The sequence below is a fragment of the Rhinolophus hipposideros genome (assembly GCF_964194185.1).
Source record: "Rhinolophus hipposideros genome assembly, chromosome: 11".
NCBI lineage: Eukaryota > Metazoa > Chordata > Mammalia > Chiroptera > Rhinolophidae > Rhinolophus > Rhinolophus hipposideros.
In genome coordinates this window covers 27,945,207-27,967,860 of record NC_138057.1, presented here as the reverse complement: position 1 = coordinate 27,967,860, position 22,654 = coordinate 27,945,207, and the positions used below count along the sequence as shown (strand labels likewise).

The following is a 22,654-nucleotide window of genomic DNA, read 5'->3' as shown; positions in this document are numbered from 1 at the left end:
CTGCAATGTTTTAATTTTTTTTTCCTCTTGAATCACTTTCAGCAGTTTATATATATTTAAAAATTTCATTTCCTCTAGGATTTCAAATATGCAGGCAAAAAGTCATTTATAATATTCTCTTTGGATTTCAAAAAATAACCTCTACATCTACAGTTATCTCTCTCTGTATTGATGTGTGTATATGTGTATAAATATATCTCTATAGATATACACAAGTGCATTTAAATGTGCTTGTTTTTTCTCTCTTTATCCTGATCTTTTAAAATATTTTTTGCTATTTTTCACTTTCATCATCCTTTAATTTTATATTATTAATTTTGTAAGTTGAACATATAGATTGATATTTAATTTTTCTATTTCATAAACATGGACTATGTTTATATATTTTCCTGAATAATTGTTTTAGATAATACTTCAGGTGTATTTGTCTTTAATTAAAACATTAGAATTTTTAATTATATTTTAACCCATAGATTTTTGTATAAATATTTATTTTAGTTTCCATATATATTGAAAGATGGTTTAGTTATATTTCTGAAATTAAATTCTAATTTTATTTTTCTCAGAAAAAGTCGGGCATGTTGACAGGTTTATGCTCAAGGCTTATTGTTTATGTTTAAATTTGCCATTTTCTAGCTTTTTGATCCCCAATACATGTCAGAGCTAAAGCACATTTCCATGTGTATCTAGAATAAAATATCCCCACAAAAAGATTACATCAAAATCTCACTGGGAAGTACTATTTTTCACTCATCAAATAGTTGTTTGTGAATTCAGCATAACATTGTTAGATGACTGAGAGCTGCACTTAGGACTATAGAGCACTTGAAATATTTCATTCAAATTGATGTATTTTTAAAGTGTAAAATACACAGCAGGCTTTGAAGACAGTAACAAAAGAATATAAAATATCTCATTAATACTTTAAAACATGGTCTCTAAGTCAAAATGAAAATATACTGTATACATTGCATTAAATAAATATGATAAGTTTACATGCTTTTTACTTTTTTTATAAGTAGCTACTAGAAAACTTAAATTATACATGTGATTTGCATTGTTTATTTGATAAGTGCCAAATTAGAAAGAATCTGAAGTTCTGTTTTCTTCTTTGAAGTCATGATTTTAAGGATAAGGCTGTCAATATTCTTCAGAGGTAGTTTCAATAAAAATGTCTAATGGGCTCTTGTGTGGCAGTGCTAGTTGGGTGTCAGAAAGACCTCTGTGAAATAAAGAAGTCTCTCAAGCTTGAGACAGAGGCTATCCACAAAGTGTTGGTTTATAGCAACAATATTTCCTATCCCAAATGATAATGTAGTGTAGAAAAAAAATAGTTCATTGATAATAGAAAAAAAGCGTTTTTGATTGCTGTTAACTAGTGTGAATAAAACTCTATTATAGTAAATATCACAGAGGATGTACCGTGGAGAAAACATAAATTTGGTGTTAATTTACTTAGGGTTCAATGTGAGTGGGTTTCTTACGTTTTTTACATGCTTGAATTTCTGTCTGAGCTTCTGGAGGGAAGGATACATGACCTAGTTATGCTTTGTTTTATATATATATATATATATATATATATATATATATATATATATATATATACACATACACACACATATGTGTGTGTGTGTGTTTGTGTGTTCACTAGCTTATATATTTTTGATAAAATAAAAAATCAAATTTAATGGTAGCATATGTCAACTTAGGACCACAGCACAAATTCACCGACTAATCCAATCAGGAGTCATTGTTGAGCCATGGGGAATATGATCTGTATGTGAACATAGGAAAGGAGATGTTTACTTCTGATTGTTACTTCTAGTAAAAGAAAAGGAAGGGTGGGTGCAAGGAGTCCTAGAGAAGAGAAATGGTAGGGACTGGGTGACATTTATTCCAAGAATATGCCTTTGCAGATAATGGGAAGGATGTGCTGGTGGTGGCCTGGCTTTCAGTCCATGACTGCAGCTGGAACAATCTAGTGCCATTAGTAGCGGATTTGTAAGATGAGGTTTTTCAACTACACATCACATGGTGGTCTCATGTTTGTACGATCACTTCTAAAGTTATCTCCTTTTGAGTTTCTTGCTATTCTCGATATTTTTAATACTACAGTTTGGCTGCTCCTGGAGTCTACTACCTTTTTCTTGTAGAGGAAAAAGTGAAACATCATTTATGGGCAGAAGCTTCACCAATTCCCTAAAAGTCACATTTCATACATTTTCAAAAGTTATTTATCATATTAAAATCTGAAAATATTGTAATTGAGCAGAAACTTTGATCTCTTTAAGAACATTAAATATAATTTAAAGCACTTCATGAATTACAGAAGCTAAAAATGTAACCTGTTTCAGTCAGCAGATAGAAAGGCAAGGGAAGTTTTTCCAAGCATTATTCACTTAATAGAAAAGGAGATACATTTTGAAATGAAGGCAGCTGTCCTTTTCTCCAAAGACTTGCCTTCATTTTGATTGAAATGACACTATATGAACCCCAATTTTTAAATCAAATAAAAGAAGAAGACTACCTTCACCGCTGTCCTAATAAATTGCCATACAGATTGGGCTGCTATTCAGGAGATAGAAATTGGAAATAAAAGCACAAGTCTTATTATCATTAGAGCGGAAGGACTGGAATCAATGTGCTGGTGCCTTGCTGTCTCAGAATGCTAAATGTTTCCTGAGGGTAAGTTTACAATTAGTCAAGGCCAAAATGTTTACATTTAATGTAAAAAAGGTTTATTCTTCTATCATAAATGACTGGTGGGTTGGGAGCTTAGACTCTAATATCAGGATCTTTTCTCACAAATGTTTTATATGTTAACGTCCCCCCATTAACATATATGGGGGCCGTTATCTACTATTTCCATGGGAAATACAAGTTGTAATGCAGGTCTTGGGATCTTGCAGGAGGACTGATACATTTATAACATTTAAAACATTAAGTAATTTGTGCTTCAGTATTTCCATCTTTTTTATTCTTCCTTGCTTTCATAGTTGAAAAGTAACATGCCATTGCCATAGAGATATTTTAATATCACAAGTTGACCATATATATGTACACTCACACACACTCATGCATAAACATATCTATCTATCTATATCTATCTATCTATTGTTCTATCTATACCGGGGGTGCCAAAAAATGTATACAAGTGCACGCTCTGGTCAGTGTTGCTCAAGCAGTAGTTCGCTGTAATCAGAAGTGTCTGGATGCTTATGGTTACCACTTTAAGCACCGCTTGTAATTGCAGAAGTCAAACGTGACTTTTGTTATTGGTATATATTGAGTATTACAATTTTAATACAGTTTTCTTTTGTTTTACATGTATACATTTTTTGGCACCGTTGTGTGTGTATGTATACATATGTTATGCCAACATATACATATAGATGGACATGCATGTGATATTTATATTAATGAAGGTCAAAGGAAAAACAATTGGATTCTTCCTTTAGCTGAACTTACCACAGTGCTAACAGTGATGATGGCAATGGGAGAACTTCTCAGAGAACAATGTACAACCAATCATATTTCACTGATGACAACCAGATTCATAACATTTCAATTTTAAATAATAAATCAAATTGTTGACATTTTACCTAAATCAATACTCTTCTCATTTCAAAGAAAAAAAAATGGATATTCCTTTAAAATATTAAATAATTTATTACTTAAATAGAACTAAGAGCCACAATGAAAAAGAAATGTCAAATTTGCTATATTTTACAATTACCCTTATTTATGATGTCCTTATATTTCTGACCAAGTTTTCTAATCTCATTAGTTTCTGATTGTCAAATTTCATTGTAGGAAATGCATTGCTTCCATGTATTTATTTTGAACAATTGAATAGATTTGAACCGCTTTATTTTTTTCCTTACTAAACTTTTAGACTAATTGAAGTGAACTCTACATATTCACAAGTTATATTTCATCCAAAAATATGATTCAGTCAGGCAGCATTATGACAGTCATACTTTTACTGTTAAGCATTTAAATTGCAATATTTTACGTTTTAAAGGGACAAGTATGTTTTGAGATTTATATTTAATGGTATTTTGACCACAGTTTGACTTCTAAAATTTATTTCTTATAAATGAAAAGCACATTACAATTACCAGACTATTTCATTCATAAAATGTAGACCACTGACATACAATGTATGATCAAAAATTATGGTGAATGTTTAAATTAATAAAAAAAAAATATTACAGTAAAAGACACATTGCTATTAATCCCCCTCAGGATACTCTCCCTCACTTCAAACACACTTATCCCGTGTTCTTGCCACCTTCTGAAGCAGTTCTGGAAGTCCTCTTTCACAAGTGTCTTTAGTTGTGCTGTCGTGGCTGCCTCGATGTCCTGAATCGATTCAAAACATTTTCCTTTCATGATCATTTTGACTTTGGGGAAAAGCCAGAAGTCACACAGTGCCAGATACCATGAATAAGATGGATGAGGACACACCGTAATGTTTTCATTTGACAGAAATTGCTGTATTAGAAGTGATGTGTGACACGGAGCATTGTCATGATGGAGGATGAAGTAAAGACATTCATGAAAGAAGACTTCCAGAGCTGCTTCAGAAAGTGGCAAGAAAGATGAAATAAGTGTGTCTGAAGTGAAGGGAAGTATTTTGAGGGGGGGATTAGTGGTAATGTGTCTTTTACTATAATTTTTTAAATTTAAACATACACTGTATCTTGTAATCACACATCGTACATACGTATCAAGTATTTTATGTACCTATCTACTATATTCACGGATATAAGATGGTGATGAAAGCCTTGATTTTTCACTTAATACTTTTTATTCTACTTCATTACTTTAATTCCAAATGTACATGTCTCTTTTGCAAATTAAATGATATATGGGCCTATTAAGAAGGTGGTATTCTATCCTACATCTCCACCTCTAGCCATTTTCAGTCTCACACTCTTAAGGTAACCAATGTTAATAACTCAGTGAGCAGCTTTTCAAAATATTTCAGTTTTTTTTTGTTTGTTTTTTTTTTGGGTTTTGTTGGAATCAAAAGTGTTTGGTATAGTTCATTTTAATTAAAATAATGATTCATAAAGTTAAATAATGCTTGCTGTGGCCAAGTATCACTGTAAAGCAGGTGCTAAACATTATTTTGCACATTTCTGCAAAACAACTCAGTCTTAATCTTTTCCGTTTGCTTTTTTAAATTCAAAGACTCCTAATCAGTTTAGAATCTTGGAAATTTTAAGCTGAAAGGGGCCTTTTCAGTTTAACTTGTTCATCCTCTTACTTTTAAGCAGGAAAATAGTTATAGCGGCCAATAGAGATTAAACGTAAGCTTTGTTGTTGTTGTTCTTTGTTTTGTTTGGGTAAGACTCTAGTAAAAAAACAAACAAACAACAACAAAAAAAAACCCATAATCAATCTTGTTATATTAGGGGTGATCCCACCAACTCAGTCAGACAATTATTTTCTTAACACATCCCCAAAATTTTAATTATATAATACAATTTATACGTATTATTTTACTTTTTCGACATCCAGAGGAGATAACAGTAGTTATATTAATGTAAAACTTACATTTAGCTAGGGTTGTCACTCAACATATTTAACAGTGAAGTGGCATAGACAGTGATTATTCAAAATAAATACCAGAAGGACAATGATCAACATAAAGGAATGGCCATAATGGCCATACGACCTGCATAGCTTTGTTCTTTTTGCATGTGTCTAAAGGAATAGCAGCTTCTATGGAAGACTGAGTGAAACTCTGCATTAGCAGAGACATTTTCAAGTGGCAAAATTGTTACTTAAAAGAGAAAAAGCATAGATAGATTTTTACTGACTAATAAAACATAGAATAGTGCTAGATTCATACATGACTTGATTTAGGAATCAACCGAAGCTATCAAGATTCAATCTTTCTTTTTTTTTTCTTCCAGATTTTATTCTTTTTCCACAGAAAAATTGATGTGTAAGAAAGATATGGAAATAACTTGAACATCTAAACAATTAGATCATACCTATACGCTAGGAGCTAAAGATAATTTGTTCTTAAAAAAGAACTGTTCTTAAGAAAACTTGTTTTTGTTTATTCCTCTTCATTCATTCGTTTCTCAAAAATGTATGCTGTGCACATCATGCCCCAGACTCTGTGATAGGCCCCAGGGGCATGGGGGAAAAAAAAAAAAAGACTCACTCTTTCTCTCTCTCGCAGTCTTGCCCATCTCTGTGTTGAATCAATGATCAGACAGTCTCACAAAATGTTGAACATCATGTTACTTCATTTTCACTGTATATATCCCTGACTTGATAGCTTCTAGACAAATAATTCCTAAATATTGGATTTTCATTAGAATCAGATGGGTGCTCATGTAAAATGCCTATTGTAAGGTTCAAAGGAGATTTGGAGTCACTAGATCTTGAGTAAGACTTGGGAATCTGAAATTTCAGGACACATTCCAGGTTTCTCTGATGAAGATGAAGTATAATCACACTGCTCTAGAAGTAGATTGTGCCCTATCCTGCACATATACTGACATCTTCATAGTAGGAGTCTAACACTTTCAAAAGCATTGTCATTTCTTTAAGTGAAATCTTTGTGTAACTCCTTTATATTAAAAACAGAAAAGCAGAGCCTCATTGGCATCGTATACATCTCAATACAATAAAAGGGGCATTTATGAACATTATAATTGGAGTTTAAAACCACAAGTTAATTTAGGAATATCTAAATAAAAAAGAAATCTTTCATTTTTCAATGAGTAAACAGGAAAAGTTAATGCCTCTTGACTGCCCCAAAGTTGCAGAATAAGCTAGCTCTCAGAACAAGGATCTCTAGTACTGTCTGTTAACTCCTAGTGTCCATCTCCTCATTTCTTATGATTCATAAATTCCATATTACACATACACACACACACACGGTGCACTTACAAGGTGGAAATTTCGCTAACTTAATTGTCTAACCTTCGTGTGTGTGTGTCTGTGTTTACTATATCTTGAGAAAATAGCAGTGCAATAAGCAACTGTTTTCATTCACTCTGTGCTTTTTTTCCTTCTCAAATGGTGAATTACATGGTATGAACAAGTCAAGCAGAGGCCTATTCTCAGTGGAGGGAAGAGAAACAGTATATTAAGAAATAAATGAATAAACAGAATAATTAAGGATTATAATTAGTTTTGTGGATAAAATGAGTAAATTGGTGTGTTAAGGGGATAACTGAGGGCAGGGAGTATTTAAATGGATTTCATTTTAGTTTACACATTTGTCTCCTTAGCTTGACAGGAAGCTCATGGATACCAAGGACCAGGGCACATTCTTCTGTGTTTCCCTCACCTCTAGCTTGTAGCCTCTATATAACAGATGAATATAAATGTTTTTTTTTTGAATTTTCCCTAAATATAACTGTTTTGCTAATAGTAATATGCTGATAAGAATTTTGCTTTTTATGTAAGAAGCATATAATACATAATTATAACTATTGATGTTTGATCATCTTTTGTAACATTATTTCTAAATGATACAATAAAAATGCAAGAAAGGTATCATGTACCCACAGTCTTTCAGTGAGCAGCAATTGGGTAAATGTTTCAAGAATATGGACCATTGGAAGAGATGATATTTGGACTCAGGACCCCCTGACTCCACAGATTTCATTTTATGCACTAAAGCAAATTATTCCTTGGTAAAGTGCTAGACAGATGTAAATAGTCCCCATCAGTACCTTTAGTTCTGATATGCACTTACCTCTAACCATGAAAGTAGGGATTTGTCCAGAAGGATACAGCCCATGTTGAGATTAATAGCAATTATCCGAGGATTCCACTGAGGCTCATCGGTAGGAGGACAGCTGTATAACTTATCTTACAAATTGAGACTTTTTGAGGGAAAAGGAGGAGTTATTAGTTATCATGCTGTGACAATAGGAGTAAATCAAGACAATCTCAGTCAAAGGAGGAAGCATGGCCATCCCTCTCAGAGGGAAAGCAACAGGGAGTTAAACTTTTTAAAACTCTGAAAGTTCATTTTTATGCACTATTTCCTTTACTATTCATTTCAATGATGTCAGACAGGTATTTTTAATCTCCATTTCTAAGTTGAGGAGAATGAGGTACAAATATGTTAGGTACAGTGATGATTATTAGTAAGTGAAAGAAACTGATATTTGTGCAATGATCTATTAGACTCTGAAACATATTTTTATTTCTCAGTACCAAAAAAATAATGAAAGTGATTTGGTGACCTACACATTGCAGAGACTACAATTAAGTTAATGAAGACTACTTAAGGGATATTATTAGAACTGTACATTTTCATTGCAAGTGTGTTTCAAAAACATAGCAAAACAAATCAGAGGAAGTGGAAATGCATTGCTCAGTCTTTGGTGATTCTCAGATTAGCTTTCATAACCTTTTCTAGAATAGTTCTCAAGAATTTGGGGTAGGGAATGATTTGTGTATATTCTAAAAGCTCCACAGAATTAATAACCATTGTTCTAAAAAAATAATTACACAGTAATGGAAATACGACATTTGCATGTGTACTATATATCTACCATCTTTAAAATTTTAACCTTCCTAAAAATTTTAGCTTTATGATTGTTTATTTCAATTGTCTGAAAGAATTTGGATTTCATTCTTAGATTATGTATAAGCTTTCTTTACTTTTTTTGATGGTTTTAGCAATGAGTAAACTCCTTTGATAATAATTTGAACAGTCAAGACATTTGCATTTAGGTCTCTCTAATATTTATGAGATTTACTCTATAGAGTGACTGCCTGTGTATCAAAGAAGGCACTGATATTTATAATCAAGGGCTACACGACTTCAGGCCATAAGGAAGGAAAAAGAAAGGACAGCATGTTCTTAGTTCTGGAAATGCTATTAAGGTCTAGAATTTTGACATTCTGAGAGGTTAATAGCTGAATAACAACAATAGTAAAAACCAAAACAATGTCATTTATCATTTATCACATATTAGGATAAGTGTAAGTACTTTGCATACATTATCTCTAATTCTTAAAACAAACTTCCATTTTGAAAATGAGAAAAGTGAGAGTAAGAGTGGTTATGTAAGTTGCTCAAAGTCACACAGCACAGCTAACAAAGAAATCTTTCCTTAAAGTCTGACAGTTAATTTTCTATACCACCCTTAATCCCTCTACCCCAAATAATTATAATTTCTTCAGTGTTAATGACAACACATGTTGTTCATAGAATGTTGAATAATATCTTTTTTAAAATGCTATGCTCTAAATGTTAAAAAGGGAATTTTAAAAAGCCAAACTAGTTCACATGTCTCCTTTTTTGTTAAAAAAAACATGATGCTTACATGTAATTCTCAGGATTTTGCTCCCTGCTGGAAGTAAACCAAAAGCGTATGCAAGTTCTATCTGTTACTTGTTTGTGAAGATCATTTTTGATCCACTTTACATGCCAGGAGAATAATTATTTTTCAACTGCTTTTCTGTCATAATGACTACGTCTAAAAATTCACAGGAAAATTACATCATAAGACATAAAGACGCAGGCTAATTAGATGTGGCTTATTGGAGTCAGGGAAAATATTTACACCAAGGGCCTAAGGTCTATAGTTTTCCTTATTCTTTTTGTTGGAATTTGTACTTTGGTCAATGCCTTTAGACCATTCTTTCTCTAGAGAAGACTATTTATTTTTTTATTATTTTAAAATACTCCTTAGATGAGGAGATAAAACTACTCTGTCACACACGCGCATACACACACATCCTCTCACATGTAGTGTTACAAAACACTTCTAGCATATTTCATTTCCATTTTCAAAAAAGCAAACCAAAACATTTCAATCCCCTTAGAAAATATGATAACTGATAAAAAATAACCTAATGTTTTTAGTGGATTTTATGAAAACTAACTCAGAATCATTTCCAAATAATGATAGTCACCAGTTACATAAAAACAATATTTAATTCTCTGACATTGTAAGAGGTAGGTAGTATTGCTCCGCCAATTTCACAAAAATGAGCAAGTATAGTTAATTAACTTTCTTAGTCTATATAGAATTCAAACTTGAATCAACATTATTAAACACTATTACATACAGTACTTCCAAAAACAGAAATTATTTGATCCATGGCAAATGATGGCGATAGCCTTGTTTTGTAGATTAAAAGCCTTAAGTAACTGATTGAGTGGCAAACTTAAAAACACAACTCTTGAATTCCCCCATTTGGCCCCTTCAGGAAGACACAAATTATTTAGAAAGCACTGCAATTTTAAATTCCAAGTAAGTATAACACAAATTTTCTCATGAAGACTACCACCGGATTAGACAAATTGACAATATTAAAGAAATATTTGTTATACAATTTATATGATTAAAGTACATTTGATAAGCTACTCAGAAAAAATTGTTATACCATGGACTACTACAAACTTTACTGTTTCTCTTTGGTGAAAGAATCTGGGATCAATTGTCCTACCACAGAATTTGGCTAGCAAACTATTGCCGACAGAATTTATCCCTGGGCACAGTGAGAGAATAAGGACATTCAGATGCTTCAGAGATTAAATCCATCAGTCCAAGGGTGAATGGATAAAATGTTGATAGTGAAGGAGATGGTGATTGGTGGTATTCACACCTTTATGAAATCATATGCTGACATTAAAATAAGTGTATTTTATCTTTTAAGTTTTTCTGCTTGAGACGTTGCTCACAGGAGAAAAGGCAGAATTGTTCTCTTAAAAGACATGCACTGAGTTAAAACTGAAAGTGTATTCAAAATATAAGCTCCTTTTCAAATTTAAAATAATTTTCTTTCAAATCTCAGGACAGAAGAAAAGATCATGGATTCATGAATATGCAAGGCCATGAAACTGAGCTGAAACACTCAGAAAATGGCACATTTTAAGGGTGAAATAAAAAAAAGAAAAGTTAGATTTCAAATTTGTATTGATGTTTGTAGTGCTTCTTTTTTCTTTTTTTAATTCCCCACTATTGCTCCAGCTATAGTGACATATTTTCAACAGACATTTTATGTAATACATGGGAATATATGACAAGTTTTTTAGTGTGTATAATGCTGTGGCCACAGAAGATCAACTTGTTTTTAAAATCTTAGTAGTCTTTTTGAGGAGAAAAGACTAGTATCCTTCAAGAATTAAAAAAAATAAATAAAAAGCATATGACAAAATGCTAAAACATGTATTACACAGATTGTATGTGACATAACATCTGAGAGAAGAAAAGATTGCTAAGTGTTGCCATAGTCAGAGGGTTATCCAAGATATCCACAGGCTTCCTTAATATGTCATTATATGAGTGTGCTACTTGCCACCTGGGTCATCTTGAGCAAATTATTCTACATCTCTAGCCCTTAGTTTCTTTATCTCTTGAAGACATACAATAATTCCTATATGACAGATTTTATTACAAAGAGTAAATAAATAGGTATAAATTAGGACGTGCACACTATGAATACTTCCATGACAATGAAAGCATTTATAGTTAAGTAGTGAAGGGCGAAATATGGAAAGGACAGAAGCAGAAAGGCAGTAGATAATAAGGATGATAATGAAATATTTTAAATACTTACTGCCCCCCCAAAATTGGACTTGCTAATGTGGGAACTGGAGGGTATTCAAGTCCAACACAGGTGGATTTAACTCTGGACTCTCATAATTATCAGTGTGCTAACCAGTAATTTAATTAGACTTGCTGATCCTGAGTTTTCTCATGTAATACAGGGACAGGAATACCTACATTACAGGGATATTTTAAAGATCAGATGAAAAAAAAGAGCACAAATATCTGTTGTATTCAGCAAGGCTGATTTATCCATTAGCTGCAGGAGGCGCAGTGACTAGGGCCCACAATACATTTCGGAGTCCACAAAGTGTTTTAATTTTACTCTAAACTTCAGAAAAAAACTGAACATCATCATCATCAGTAATAATAATCCAGCTTGTGATATACATATATATATATATATATATATATATATATATATATATATATATATATATATATATATGCTGTTGTGTGTTTTGGGGGAGGGTGGGGGGTTGTTGTTTGTTTTGTTATGGAGAAAGGACTCTTATAGGCAAAAACCCTAGGGACCTCAAAAGTCATAATGCGGCCTGGTGTTCAGTTCTATTGTTGTCCCATTTTCCACCTAGTCAACAGGAGATTTTCCACCTAGTCAACAGGAGAGGGCTGGGCCAAGAAAATCACAGAAACAGAGTTGAGCTCTAATCTAATTATGCTTGAAACCTGATAGCCCCTTGCAATTATGTGAAAACATACTTTTCATTGTTTAATCCAGCTCATTGTGGTTTCTGCAACCAAAAGGATCCTAACAGATACAATAAACATTCACAGTGCTCTACAATTATCAAAGTACAGTTCAGTATTGCACTTTCATCATCATAGAAATGTCTCCATCAACATTTTCATCCAATTAAATATTTAAAGAATAAAAACAACAAACACATGATAGCTGTGTGTGATCAAAGTGATGCTTAGAAAACCATGATACTAAGAGCCCAAGTTCAAAGAGGTTTTGCCTTTCAACTTACTCAGCTTAAATAGTTATTTCAAATTTTATTCACCTTTTCCTCAAATATATGTGTATCCAGGGACATATAACAGGAAATCTCATTAAAAATCCACATCCATTATTATGTGGTAGCACCTCAAATCTCCCAAGAGGCTCTCACTCTCGCCAACCTGTTTATACCATCTCGGTCCCTTCCTCACCTCTCTTCTCTGTTCCACATTAGCCCCACACAGCATGGACACGTGTCTCCAGTAGCACCCCCAGAGACAGTTTTCCTTTAGACAATTTTCACCATTACTCTTTTCCTTCCTTGGTCAAATACTTGAGCAGAGGGAAGGCTGTATGCAGTGCTAAGAAACACACAAGTAAGTATGCGTTAGCCCATTACAGAAGTGCTGATAGGATCAAATCCAAACATTTAGTGCCTGTTCTCTTTACCGGAGGACATTAGCTACAATTATTAAATGGCAATAGTTCCAACTGGGGCTTTAATAACACATCTCTACTTCTTAGCATGTTTGTTTATAAAGAGAAATTACAAATATCTATGTAAAACTTATGAAGAGAAAATAAAGGCTGCTCTTTAGGATAGCATTTTATTTTGTTCTATAATTTGTTAGAGGGATTTAACTGGCTAGTGATTCCACAAGTATGCGCAAGGAATTGTTAAATTTCCGCTTTGTAAGGAAGTTTAATTGTCGAAGGTCTTTGAAATTTAGACCCTACTCTTTTTAAACAGCTTACTAAGTAAAGCCAGTAAAATAATTGGCAAACTGCATGTTTACATTTTGATTTTTCTACTCCTCCTAAAAATGAATTTAAAACCTGCATTTCTCTGATAAGGAAGAAAGATCTGCATTCACTCGGTATGACTAAATGCTTTCTAATATATCAGTATCTAAGAGTAAGATCTATCCTCTAAAGGCATGTGGCACAGTAAATGCTTCTTTGTCTTAGAATTCATGCATAGAACATGGCCGTGGCTAGAGTCAGCTGAGACAGAGCACTTTAATTTTTATTGATAATACAACCACAGGTGCATTTTTAATTATCTCACCACATTGCTTTCCCCATCAACTGTCACTAGTAATTTCATACAGCAAGCATGTTGCCCTTATGACATTATGGAACACAATTTAGTGTCATTTAGGATGCTTGTAGATTGACAAGTGGCTTTACCTTTCGTTAGAATACAACTAAGGGAGTCGATAAACTTAGAAAATTAGATGCCAATCATCTTCATAACCTAGAGGTCAGGAGCAGCATGAGTAAGGTAATCAAGACTATGGAAGTTTTCAGCATTCAGTGCCGACTGCAAACATCACTATAGTCTGAAGACAAATTAGGCAAAGGAAACAATTTGGTACGATTTGGGAGGGGGCTTACAACATCCTTAATAACTGGTACTTGCAGCAATAACGCCTGTGAATTGAGAAGACCCTGGAAGCCCTGGGACCAAGGAATCATTGACTCGTTTCCTGGGTTTATGGCATTACAGCAACAGAAGAGAGTAATGTTTTGTTTTTAATCATATTACAACCCTGTCTGTGAAGATTTGCTTTCTGTTAGGTACAAATAGAAACCACTTAGTTCACTGAGGTTAAAAAAAAAATAAAAAATAAAAAGACACAGAAATCCTTTTATATGTTATTACATTTATGTTATATCATAAATGTAACATACTTTTAAAATGTTATACTTTCTAAAAGCCCTAGTTATAGATCTTCTGTGTTTAAGAAAGAACACACAAATTATGGTCTTTACTATCTTCTATCTGATCAATTTTTCCATCCCTTTATAATGACCTTTATAATGACCAGCTACATTTTATATTACAGCAAAGAAAACTATTTCAGCATTGAGAATAAATGAGTGAAGAAAAGTCTGATTTAAACAATGCAAATATCAATTAATAGAAAAATTAATTTGTAAAATGTACTATATTCTTAAAATAGAATACTTTGCAGGAAAAATGAAAAAAAAACAAACTTACTAGGACATACATTAACTGATGAATCTCAAAATCTTTACATTGAATGAAAAAAGCGAGTCACAAAAGTATACAAACAGCATGATTCCAGTTATGTGAAGTTTAAGAACATACAAAATTAAATCATGATGATTGGATCACCCTAGTGGTTATTAGGAAAGAGGGTGGGGTATTCTCAGGGAAGAAAGACAAAGGAACTCCCTTGGCATATGGAAATCAATTTAGCTTGCTCTGGGTGGAGATTGCATGGATGTGCACACATGTAAAGAATTGTCAGGTTGTACATAAGATTCATGTATTTTGCTGAATTCAAATCATACTTGTATTAATAGAAAGCAGAATAGATAACTTTGTGTTAACATTGGTTAATATTCACCACTTGTATATATTACTTTCTTTAATCCTTACAACCGTTCTATGAGAAAGACACTGCTGTAATCCCAATTTCAGAGGTGAAACAAGGTAAAAGGAAGGTACAAAACTTCCCATGGTTACATAGCTGGTACATTCCAGTAATGAGATCAGAACACAGCTGCAGAGCCCATGGTCTTTACCACCGATCTATATTATCTGTATCAGGCCCCACACATTTGATTTTAATTTGCAGAAGAGCTTTATGTAATAGAAGACAGCTACAGAGGTTGCACCGAGAAAAAGAGTCATTAGAAGCATTAAAGCTACGGAAATTGAAAGCAAACACTATCAGTCTGCATTTCTGGGCTTTAAATAATTTTCAGTTTATGAATTATACAAAAGGATGTGTAATGCTTTTAACTGTAAATATCACATTGTTCCCCAAAGTGCATTCCAGATCAGCTGCCCATTGCAGTTTTTGAACATCAATGGATGTTAAAAGGTGTCAAACAGCTGTTGTTTCAAGACTTCTCTCTCCCCACTTTTAAAATAATCTATACTACATAATCAGAATGCTTTTACATGTCCTGAAAACAAACATTATGGGTTAAAAAAAGTGGAAGTATAATCCATTATCCTAGACTTAATCTCTCAGAATTATTTACAAAGTAAAATATGGCACGATAGCTCTAAATAAAAATTGATTTTATATTTTAGGGTACTAAATTTACTAAAATTCAAGAGAAGTGTTTTGGAATAAAAAAAATAACATACACAAGTAGAGCCAGTTAAATAATTATGAACACATCACCTCTAGATTTCTTTGAACCATTTTTATATTTGTTACATTGTTGACCCTGGAGTAGTATGTTCTTTAGGTTAAACTCATGACAAACCTTGCTTCAGTGGGTACCCCTTGGGATTCACGTACTCAAATTAGCTCAATCAGGCTCTCTCAGTTCATTCCTTCCTAGTTTTGAACACTTTGATTAGAGCATGGCTCATTCTCAATCTTTTCACTTGAAGTCTCCAATTTTTAGTCTACATTTATATAACATTTATTCACTTCTCCTCCAAACTCCAACTGCTTTGATTACTTGGCAGATAATCTGATCTTTTATTTAACAATAAAATTAAAATGATCAAATGAGGAATTGCTCAATTTACTGCCATGATTCCACAAAATGTTCTGCCTCCTCTCCCATCATTTTTTTCTTTCCTCCTCTGATGTGGTATCATTCTGGATATGATTATTTACCCAACTTTGCTCTGAACGTATCTGATCCCTGCCTGTCTCTCTCACTGAAAGGATTAGTCTCAGTTTGTTATTCTAGATGACCTACTTCCCTTTCTCTACTAGAATTTATAAATGGCCTTCCCAACCACATTTATACCTGCCTTAATATCTCTCTTCTGAAAACTCTCCTTTGGATTCAAGTTTTTGTTTGACCTGTGCCCTGTTATTTTGCTTTCCTTTCATAGAAAACCTTCTTGAATACTTATCAACATTCTTTATCATCATATCCTCAAACAAGAATCTAGCCTCAGTCTGCTACAATATCCTTTTCTACCCAAACACTTCATTGGAAATATTGTTTGCAGATTCAATGTTCTCCTTACTGCTTCCAATGGACAATTTTAATTTCTTTTCTTTCTGATTTTCAGCATTATTTGCTGCTTATGGACAACTCCCTCCTTGAATTTTTTTTCCTTTGGTTTTAGATATAGTATATTCTCCTGCATCTCTAGAGCAACCATCTTAGTATTTTTTTTCCCCTACCTCCTTCTCAAATGTTCAATTTTCAGTTGTTCATATCCCTCATGTAACCTTCAGAATCATATCTCTATCTGCCAAAAGTGATTTTGGCATTGGAATTCACCTCCACCTGAATAACTTCCACTCATCCGCAGATTTCATGCCTTCTTCCAAAAGGCATTCTCTGAGTTTGGGTTACACATCCTCTATAAGCACTCTTGAAATATAATATTTCCTTATTATGACACTTAACATATTGTATTATAATTGCATATTTGTTTGCTTGTGTCTGCCATTTTGATCTCAAGCTCCATAAAAGTATGGACCATGCCTGTTCTTCTCTTCTGAATGTATTTTACACACTTATCAAGTACCTTGCAAATGACAGGCGCTCAAAATGTGAAAAGACATTTGTCTTTTCTTGTGCTAATATTATATTATTTTAAGTATTACAGTTTAATAATAAAATGGGCAAATTGGTACTGAATGAGGATTGATTTTTCTAATTCAAAAATATCTTAGTTTTTCTTCTGTGTTCCTAGACTTGCTTTAAGATTAACCTTCTAAGTCAATTAACCACACTGAGATTTTGACTGGTAGTTCACTATAACTATAAACTAATTTAGAGCAATTGACATCTTGGAGATGTACTATTTAGTTTTCTCATTTAAAATAGTATCTTTCCATTAATCTATGACATTTATGTCACAGTAAGTATAACTGTGGTCACACACATTTCTTGTTAATATTTATAAGAAATGATTTATAGGTTTTGTTGTTATTGTGAAAAAAAAATTTCATTTAATTTACCAGTAAGACACTTTCATTGTTTGTGTGGATGTGATATGGCTTAGCATTTCTCAATCTTTTGAAGCTAACCAGACGCTTTGGGCTAAACTTCCTGGACTTAAATCTAAGCTCTTTTACTTATAAACTGCATGAATTTAAGCAAACTACTTAACTTCCTTTTGTGTTAATTTGCTTTTTTTCTTTCTGTAAAATGGTACTTAATATAGAATTGTTATGATGATTAAATTAATCAATACATGTAAAAGGCTTAGAATTGTGCCCGAAATATAGGCAAGTGTTTAATAATGTTAAGCATCGTGAATCAGCAACTTTGCTCAACTCTCTCTTACCTCTTCTAGGTTTCACAGTATATTCTCTTGGATTGGGTAATAAAATTAATCATATTATGTGGAACTAAAGATAAATGTATACCCTTATCACATGGGAGACCCCAAATTATTAAGTGTTATTGTATTGGGCAGAACTAGAAAAATCTACATTACATAAAAGTATTAGAATGTATTCTTAAATTCTGTTTTAATTGTGGATATATCTAGTGTTTCACTATTGAATATGTTCATTTTTTGTCTTTGTTTGAGTACCTCCAGATGCTGACTCTGAGGAAATAATGAGGCTGAGTTGTTTTTTTGGAAGATGAAAGAACCACAGGTAGGGATGTAGGGAAGTGAGACAGGGTAGTGAAACATTGAATAGAGGGTATATTATCAAGAGAGTTAATAGGAGGGCATCTGGAGTTTAATCTTAGACAAGAAAACCTAGCAGCCAGCGTGGAATACATGCTTCAGAGCTCTCTCATCAGAGAATAAAAGAGCTCATGTAGTTGAGCCCTAAGTTCTACCAATCATTGCTAAAGGCTGCTCCTGGGGTAGATATGCACTGAAGTGGTAAGGGCGTGGTGATACTGGGAACACATTAACAGGGTCTGCTACAGTTGTTCCTCTGAAATGTATTTGGCTATTCTTTTATGTAGGTATAATAAACTATATATTTAAATTATGTTTAGGAAGTGTTCTTTTATTCCTAGGTTTTCTACTCTTTAAAAAATCCTATCAGTTAAGTGTTATCAGATTTTCAAAATTTATTGAAATGATTGGATATTTTTCATATATGTAACACTGATGTTATGTATTAGATTAATAGCACACCAATATATTTTAATATATCAAACCATCTTTAAATTATTCAAATAAACTCTAATCCCATGGATTACTTTGGTTTTAAGATATTTTAATACAAATTATGTCTTTTTATGTAGAAAATTTTCATCTGAAGTCCCAAGTGAAGACGGTCTTTATTTTTACTTTTTTTATGTTCTTAAAAAAGTCAAAGAAACTGTAATATAATGCAGAAAAGGGTACTGTACCTTGGGCAAATAGTAAATGAACACATACACACACACACACACAAACATATATATGTATGTATGTACACATGTATATGCATACATATACAAAAGCATATACACACATAATACCCCTATTTATAAAATAGAAATAATATTAAAATTTAGGACAAAGTGTAGGTTCTAGTCTTCATATACTATAAAAGTATGTGAAGAAAAGAATCTTAAATGAATTTTTTTCCAATTATTGAAACATAAATAAGAATGGTATCTTTAAATTCTCATTATCCCCCAAAGTAATCACTATTCATTATATAAAGATAGATCCTTAAAAGAAGATTGAAAACAGTCCATCCCAGCAAGCAAATTTTCCTCCATTGTTATTGGCATAGTCCTGATTCTTTACAATGTATGTAGTTACATTTTCAGCTATACTTGTGCATAGATATGGTCCATTTCTTTATAAAATAATTTTCTGCTTCAGTTTTATTTTAAGGTCAAAACTCATTGATACCATGAAACTGTCTCTAATAATGTCTATTTGACATCCAAAGTTTAGATGATTAAATGTGCGTGTGTTCCATAAATTGGAATAGATGAGTCCTTATCAAAATAATACCTTGCAATTAAATAACATCTTAGCATTTCTAGATATGTTTACCCATGAGTTCTTTCATTTGTATATCATTTGACCACCATAACCCTATGAGATAGATTATCTTGTGTTGTACGGTAGGTCATTCTACTATCATTACTATCCTTCTTTTTCAGAACACATAGAGACACAGGAAGATCATAAGCTTATAGCCAGACAATAATCTGGGTCTTCCTAGTGTCAAGTCCAAACTACATTCTACTAAAATTTAAAATATTTGTCAACACAATACAATTAAGCATTCCTCAACATCTTATCACTTTTTGGAAAATACATATTTGTACAGCAGTTGTTTGAAAGCAATTCCACAACATGGAGGTGACAAAATTACTTCTGCTGCTCTTCATCAAAAGTCCTAATTAGATCCTTCATTTTGATCCCATATTTTTTATTACATACTAAGAACCACTGCCTTTAGCTTAGCTTTCCTACTCAGCAGTATCTGGGAAGCAAGGGAAGAACTCTGGTTCTTCTCTTCCACCCTTGCACTCATCTACCTTCCCAAATTCAGAGACAATTAAATCTGCAAGTCTAGATGAATTTCCAACCTACTATTAGATCTTTAATTAAATACAATGAGACAAGTACGTCCAGCGTCAAAAATAAGTAAGATACCAGTGGGAGTATCTGGTATTTTGTCAGCAGGATTCAATTTACCAAATTACTTTCTTAGTCTATAGTGTGGTGTGGTGACATTAAAAAATTAATTTAAAAAATAGAATTGGTATGAAATGCTCTTTCAGTTACTGTTGTTATATTTCAATGGCACACTTTAATAGAGTACCTGATTATCATCACCTTCAACATGCACAATATTGACATACATTCACCCAAACAAATGAATTCAACTTAAAATCCTAATTATTTTCTAATTTAAATAAGAATACTCTCAAACAAGTAATCCTGTTTTGACTGATTTTGGTGGGAATATTTTCCATGTGTCAACTCAGTAGACGAGTGGGAGAAATTGTTTTTAAAAAGTGGTAGAAGTTGTTTTAAAAAAATTATATGTTTTAACATATAATTACCATTTTTAGGACTCATCATCTAGATCCACAACCCCAACACACACACACACACACACACACACACACACACACACACACACGTGCAATATACATTATCTGGACTAAGGGAAGCTTAAGGGCTCCAATGGTCTCACGCCCTCTTCATCCTGGCAGTGGACTAATTAATATTTCTCTGTGGCACAGTTTCATTATCTGATAAGTGGACAGAATAATCCCCCCTTGCGGTTACAATAGATGGCACGAATGATTTAGCATAGTAAAAAGTAATGGTACATAGTCAGCTCTTAATATATATTACCTGTTATATCAGAGTAACAATACAGTTTACCCAAAGAGTGGCAGCATGATGAAGTGAGGACACTGGACCTTAGCTCTGTCAGCTAATAACTTTGACTTTCAGCCAGAACCTTCACATGCCAGAGTCTCAGTTTTCTCATCTATAATCTAAGCAAGTTAATTCTGATTATTTCATACATCCCTTTCAGTGCTAACATTCTTGATTTCTATGTAATGAATAATGTCTTCTGTTTGCCTGAGATAATAATTCTCAGTTTTGCACATTTGAAGAGATCCTTAAGTGTTTTTCACTGGAGTCCATGGAGGAGCCAGAAAACTGTTTACAGACCCAGAGAAGTTTACTCTCCTAGTTCTTTCCTTAGAGTAGTGCCTACATTTGTTCAGTTTTTCAGTGGACTATTTCTAGGGTTTAAAAGCTATAAAAAAAAAAAAAAGCAAAAGTAGGCTGTTGGAGTGGTTTTCTATGGGAAGAGACATGTATTGTTGCTTAAGATCCCTCCTGTATTATGCAGTCTTGCAAGCCAACTATGAATGTTGGCAGACATGAGGTATGCACAAGTACAGGCTTTACAGATAGATCTGTGACTTCTAAGGAACCAGACAGATAAAACATAAATCCATGTTGTAATGTAAATCCAGGTTATAAGCTTGGACACCACCTGGGGTTTAGTTTAGATTTGAGAATTTATCGTATCTCAGCTTAGGAACTTTCTCCAGAGTCTTCCACCCTCACTTCATAGATGTTTCAGTAAAGAGTGTTTAAGAAATGGATATGGGATTTTTCTCGTGTGGCCTTTAATGGCAAGTGGATTTACTGATAGGAAAAAAAAAAACACAAAACCTTTAAACAACAAATACAGTATAAAGGGAAATTATTTTTAAGTTGAAGAATTTTATATAAATAGTAAATTGGACAAATTTAAATATCTCATTAGAGTCGTCAGGAATATCATGACGTTGATTTAAGCAAGAAGGTGTTACACAAATAGAATAATGAATATGGGCACACTAAAAAGTAGTTAATATTTGTATGAGAGGAAAGTGTCTTTGTGGTAAACATAGAATGATTAGACAATTAGAACATATCTGTATGCTTAATTTTAAAGTGGCCCTATAAAAAAATCCCACACTTATTCACATTTAAAACAATAACTTCAAGTCGAAAGATACATTTCTTTAAATAGTTTAGCATTATATTCCTTATATCTCTCTTTCTCTATCAATTATTTCCCTGTGTGCTCAAAAGTAAAGGTATTGTAACCATCATTTAAGATTTTCGGAGACAGAGCTGAATTCTTTCTCAAGGTAACTTAGTAAGTCAATAATCAGCTCAGACTAGAAGAATAATCTACCGTTTCTCTTCTATAATAAACCATGACTCTCAGATATGAGAGAAATTCTTATATTCCTCACCATGATGACAAAACATTGTGATGTAATCGAGACATGATATTACCCCCTTCTCAGTGGGTTCTACACAACTGGATAATCTGCTCAAATTTGTGTACACCGTAAACTGCAATGAGAGATCATCAAGTCTGACTTCTAGTTCTGTGTACTTTTCATGATACCACCCTATCTTTTCCTATATTTTTTCTACTATGAGACACAATTTTAAAACTATGTTGGTTACATTTTATATCATCAAATCAAAATCTATAGTTATTAGGATCTTGACTAGATGATACCATGTTTTCAATGGTGTTGGTAGGTATAAAAAAAAAAAAAAAAACTCATTCATCTTCAAACATCTAAAATGTGACATTTTTGGAGTGAAATTACCTTCCTTTAATTGGTACCCTTTTAAGCATCACTTGCCAGTGAATAAAACTGGTATGTGGGCCAACACTGTACACATCAGACATATAGAAAAACACCTTAGCCTTTTCCAAAGCATATT

General features: G+C 32.9%; 1 protein-coding gene across 32 annotated transcripts in view; it reads right to left on the bottom strand.

Annotated features, from left to right (window-relative positions):
- PTPRD (protein tyrosine phosphatase receptor type D) overlaps positions 1–22,654 on the bottom strand; it is a 2,053,994-nt gene that overhangs the window by 1,027,296 nt on the left and 1,004,044 nt on the right. The window lies entirely within an intron of this gene.